Genomic DNA, 6,418 nt, shown 5'->3' with positions numbered 1-6,418 from the left:
TAAACGCTAAATCAAGACCCTCCTTCTAGCGCCAAACTGTTGATGCTGTATTTTAAAACCAACTAATCGACACGTGCGCAACGTTGATTGGTCAAAAAACACACGTGAATATGGATAGTGAATATGAAATAAATGCAATGAGAGCTTTTAAAGTGGTTCGGATGCTAAGGTAGCAAGTCCTACGTCCACTGATTTGTATTAATATGGTGGGTCAGGTCACTAAAGCGGACTGACTTACAAATGATTGGAAAAGTAAATACAAAGCTTTTAGAGAGAGAGTTCAAATGTAAAATGGTCGAATCCCCTTAATGAATGGGTCTTCCTTTTTTTATATCAAGTTGAATGCGTGTGATCATCATTAAATCCTTGGGTTGGTGTGAATGTCAGGACATAATCCAGCTTTACGTCTCATTGCCCATTTCCCAAGCTGATTTCACGCGATTTGGAGCAGGGAAACGGACACGTGGGAGCTCTAGGGCGCTTGGCAGGCCTGACGTGCGCTTACCGTTTTGACGGGAGTAGGTCACACTTCATCACGTGACTTTCTACGTCAGCCTTTGTTTTCCTAGGCATAACAAAAACTATACTAAACCAGGTGGGAATAGGAATCTTCATCCATCTGCCATCCAATTCGTGGAGGTCTTTTCTGTGTTTCGGGAAATTTATATTTAAAGAAGACAACGTCATGAGATTATTATGGAAAGTTGGTGAGATAATATTGTTATAAAAATAAAAAATAAAAAATAATTTATTACTATATTTGGTTCTTCCTCAGTTCCCAAGCAAAACACCCACCTGGCTAGCTTGTAGCCATTGTTGCACCAATTTGCTGAGACTTTTTCATTAAAGTCCACCACTCTCTTTTTGCAATCAATTCATATTTTATCATGAATACTATATACACTTGTTTTCGAGAAATATTAATATTATTTTAGATGGATTATTAAATTAAGGGTGTTAAGTATTTTTATTTTACAATATAAAAAAAAAATATATCATCAATGACTCCCACCAGCGATAACCTCATCCTGATATTTTAGTGATTTCTTTATAGTTCAACTAGTAGATTCGTATTGAATAATAGTTGTAAATATAAACCACATTTAGTGGGACAATAAAGACTCTTTGATATATTACTTAAGAGTAATTAAGTATAAATTCTCCTCGATAACAAATAGAGGTGGTCACTGAAGGGTTTACAAGGTCATTAACTTAGGACCTTAGGAAATTAATTGAGATATCTCAAATTTGCTAAGTACATAGCCAATCTTCTCACGTTTCTGAAAACGTACTATTGACTTACCATTCCCTTTTACATATTCAAGAAATATATATTTTTTTAATAAAATTTTAATTTAAAAGAATTTAATATAAATTCATTAATGTAATGTACCACACTATTGTCTAACTATACCAATGATATAATAATAGTAAGACATGATATTGATTAATTAAGATGAACAAAAGAAAAGCTAATACATATATAATATGGATTAATTTAAATTAACATATCTATTGTATTTGGGACTTGAAATTAACTAAATCTTTCGAGATCTTAAAGTTAATGATTAGATAAATCTTTTAATAGTCATTCTTATTAGTAACCGAGATGACTCAAATTTTGAATGTCTTGAGTAATACATCAAAGAATCATTGTCTAATTACTCAATCACACATATGTTATAAACTTCAAAACTGAGATTAATTAATATAGGTGTAGAGTTTCTCTCATATTTATGGTTTAATCATAAAAATAAATGGAATCATTGGTTATATAAAGAGTTGAGAAACATGATAATGAAAATACAGAGAAGGTGCATGTTTTGTATTCAACTACATTTGTCCACTCAATCACAATCCACAAACACACTTTCCTATAGTTTTGAATAATGGACCGACCTGTCTCATTCATGGCCTAACTTTGAAAATAAAGCTTCTACTTAATATTTATTATTAATTTCAACACAATTCATATTCCCCTTAGCCTAACACTTTATTACCGAATCTTTCATGCCTCTTCATTTACCAACATTAAAACGTTATAAGCTTCATTCAAAGACGTCTTTCTTTGGGTTTTGTCAAAATAATTTCATGCTTGTTTTAGTCAAACTTTCTTTGTTACGTTGATGGGGTAACCTCATTCTGTGTGCTGCCCTAATTAACAGTTTGTATTGTTGCTTTGGACAAAATTTCAATCCAAGGTTGACCACATTTTTATTTGGCAATCATTTAATTCAAAACATATATATATATATAGAAAAATTAAGAGAGCTACGACAAGTGCAATGGTCTCCACCCTCCTTATGATATATGTTCACTTTTAATTCATTCAAAATAAGTAATATTAGATTCATAATCCAATCTCATAATCCATAATCCGATCTCATAATTTTCGATGTGACAATTAGTAATTTATCAGTTGGCAAATGAATAAAAATGACTCATTTATGACTTAATGAATTAAGAGTTGTGAGAGAAGGTGATGAGATTGGACTTTGACCATCCAAGATTTGGAACAAAGTGTTTTTGTGTATGATTTGAGGTCATGTCAAAATTCTAGTAAAAGAAACACCCTTTAACTTAAGCGGCAGGAATCTCTTACAATTTTCAATCGATAAATTCAATAACACAAGGCAATCTTAAATTGGGTCAATCAAATCTTTATCAATCATACGTGCTTTTCCATTGCACCTCAAAAAAAGGCCCAAACAAAGAGGCTCTGTTGGCCCAAAATAACCACATGATTCAACCTAGTTGAGATTCACTTATGTCAAGACTTCAATTTGTGCCCTCACCCAAATTGTTTTTTAGCAGACATGACTTATGAGCACAGATTATTGACTTTCTATGAAAGCAAAACAAAAAAGAGGGTTTATGTTTATTTATAAAGATAGGCCAAGTCATGGTAGTATTGAGAAATCCAATTTGCAATAATGTTCGCTTCTGTTTTCCTCACATCCTGAAGCCATTTTGGATCTTCACTTGTTGAAAATCTCAGGTCTACATGGTGAGCTCCTGAACCGGTAATTCTAACATTAGAGACATTAAAGGATGTTTCAACTTATCTATTTGTGTTACTTTACGGACAAGATTTACTAACCTTCTTCTGCAACAATGGCAATTACAGTGTTGGAAACATTCTTGAGAACCCTGAAATCATAAATAATTTTGAATTAGAGAGCATATAATATCAATAATGGAGAAATAGAGAGAGAGGGAGATTAAATTCATACCCTCCACCACACCACTCCAAGGATCTCTTAAGCCATTAAAGAAGATGATATTGCTTCCAAATCTTTTCAAAACCCTCTCAATATTCTGTTCATTTTTTAATACAAAAATAATGTTTATATACAAACGAAAATACAAAAAATGAAAAATGAAAAGGTTACCCACATACATGGCCAACAAAATGGATCCTTTATATTTGTATTATTGAGGTATCAAATGGTAGAGGTGTCATTCATTGATAACAATATGTACCAACCATATAATATATAAGGTTATAAATTTTGTATTTATTAGTGGATCAATTTCAATTTTTTTTTTTTTACCATAATGTAATTAAATATTAATTGTTCTTTTTCCCTTTTCATCTATTTTCTTCCCATGCCAATTACCATGTAAGATTAATAAAAATTACATAAATTTGTTAACCACATCATACATTTATAGCATGAAATCATACTTTTAAGTTGAATTTAAATGCAATTTATACTTATTATTTTACATTGAATGTCGACTAGGTTATGACTAATATGATCCATTGAATACAATACATATATATATAAAGATCCAATAGTGAATATATATGGTCCTGATATAACTATATTAGGACAATCCTGACTAAATAATTATTTTTATTATAGTCAAATATTTGAAACCTTATTGGTTTGACCTCTATCTCAACATTTGCCACTTAAGTTTCAATAAAGAAACAAACATATAACCAACCACCAAGGTGACCATAGCAAATTTAGTATGATTAACTACTTAATGATTGGTTTAATAAAATTGATTTAACTGATAACTCACCATCGTCATATCCATTTTTGACCTTAATGACTCATGACAATCTCACTGTTTGTTCGGGAATCTCTTAATCAGTTTCATATATGCTCATTTACTCTATACATCATTGATGATTTTATTTGTGTCCTGATTGATATATAAAACATTTATATATAAAATATGTCAGATAGTGGACTCAATCATGTGGTTTGTTCCCTCAAAATCTAATTGGGTTTAAGCAAATTTATAGGAAATTATATGTTCAATGCCATTGTTTTCACTTCCTAAAAATTATAGGGTTTCAACTCCAAAGATTATTGGGTTCGACTATAACTTTTAAAAGATCATAAGGTTACGGAAGTTCCATTTTTTGAACTCGGTCTGCAAAAGTTATTGTTTTCGTTTTCTAAAGATTATTGAGTTTGATAGTTTCTTCCAATGTTTTAAAACCCGTTGAACTGAGACCTAGGGCATTCATTGGACTGGGTAACTAATTTTTTTATTGATAAAAAATCTTAGAGATTGAGATGATGATCGGTGAACAACTAGAAACTGGGATGATGGGGGTTTTGAATAAGAAGGGTCGGTTAATGTAATGGTGGCGACGGCGATGATTTCTGATAAGTGAATCGACCAAAAATTAAACAAAACCCGCGACGACAACAGCTAGTTGTTGCCTATGATTGGCGAGACGAACAGGGGTGGGATAAGATGGGTTTTGGTCATGAGGCTGAGGTGGGTATTTTCGTGCTGATGGGGAGGGTTTTTGACGCCAACGATGGTGAGATATGGCCTAAGTTGTCGACATTGACGGTGGTAAGATCTGGCCGAAATCATTTCATTTCGGCCATATCTTAGGTAGATTTTCTGAGGAATGACTCAAAAGATGATTGAGATTGCATTTGATGTGTCGCCATTGCCAACTAATCGACTACTGATTTGTATATGAGGTGGTGAGATCTAACCTGGGTTATTAACACTGATGGTGGTGAAATCTGGCCTAAGTTGTCGACATGGACGGTGGTAAGATTTGGCGGAAATCAGTTTCATTTTGGCCATATCTTGGTAGATTTTCTAAGAAATGACTCAAAGAATGATTGAGATTGCATTTTATGTGTCACAATTGCCAACCAATCGATTGCCGATTTGTATTTGAGGTGTGTTTGTTAAATTTTAAACCTGTAGGAGCTTAACATAATTTTTAGGAGTATATTTGTAAATGTTAAACTTTTAGACACTCAGTTTGATCGGCCTGTCAACCCGATACCCAGCAATCTTGTCGGGTTTCACCCTATTTGTTTTTAAAACATTGGTTTCTTCCGAAATATATATATATAGTAAAGTTGAAACTTCAAATTTAAGCTTGGTTTACAAGACTGAATGTCACGAGATATTTTATTATCAAATTTGAAGATAAAAGGTTTCTTTAGAGTAAAACGATATTTAAATAAAACAATTACCGATAACAATCAATTCTTAAACTTCCAAAACTTTATCCAAAGAGGAAAATATAAAAAAGAAAAGAAAGGAAAAGGTCTTTACCGAAAGAGAGAAAAGTCTTTTATATTTAATTCTTCAAATATTTTATTATATTATTATTTACATTAGCCTTTCCAACTATTGTTTGCATTTTATGACGTGACATGACAACCCAATACTTTAACGTAATTTTCAAAAATATTTAGTATGCGTTTGGTTTAATATTTTTATCCCTATTCTGGATCCTATTTTTCAAATAGCGTTTGGTACAATATTCTCAAAATATTACTCTATTTTTTTAATTACATTTTAACCCCATAAGGTTATTAATTTCACTAAATACCCCCTAAAAAAAGTTTAAAAATTAACAAAAACACCCCCATCAACCCAACTTGTCAGATTCTGACAACCACCATCGGTGATAGCCAGAATCTGTACAACGGCCAAACTTCCGACCAGAAATGGCCGGAAGTTCACCGCTGTGGCCTTTTCCGGCCAGATCCACCACGGATCTGGCCGAAAAGGCCAGATCTGACGGCCAAATCTTGGCCGTCGTTGACCGAAAACGACGGCCACATCTTTGGCCGTCGCTGACGGCCAAAGATGGCCGTCGTTTGGCCTTTTCCGGCAGTCGACGGCCAATACAAACCGTAGATCTGGCCTTTTCCGGCCAGATCCACCATGGATCTAGCCGGAAAAGGCCATAACGACGTGTTACGGCACAGATCCGACAAGTCTGTGCCGTAACAAAATTTTCCGGCCAGATTCCGGCGGTGGTGGCCGGAATCTGACACTGCAGATGGTGGGGGTGTTTTTGTCATTTTACATGTTAGGGTCTTTATTTAAATTAGTAAACCTAAGGGCTTTTTTATAAATTTTTAAAATTTACCTCGTAATACTCCCATATCCAATAACCCAATACTATCCC

The sequence above is a fragment of the Pistacia vera genome, unplaced genomic scaffold (genome assembly GCF_008641045.1).
Source record: "Pistacia vera cultivar Batoury unplaced genomic scaffold, PisVer_v2 Contig364, whole genome shotgun sequence".
Taxonomy (NCBI): Eukaryota; Viridiplantae; Streptophyta; class Magnoliopsida; order Sapindales; family Anacardiaceae; genus Pistacia; species Pistacia vera.
The sequence above is the reverse complement of the archived record's forward strand: the minus strand, read 5'-3'. Positions refer to the sequence as shown.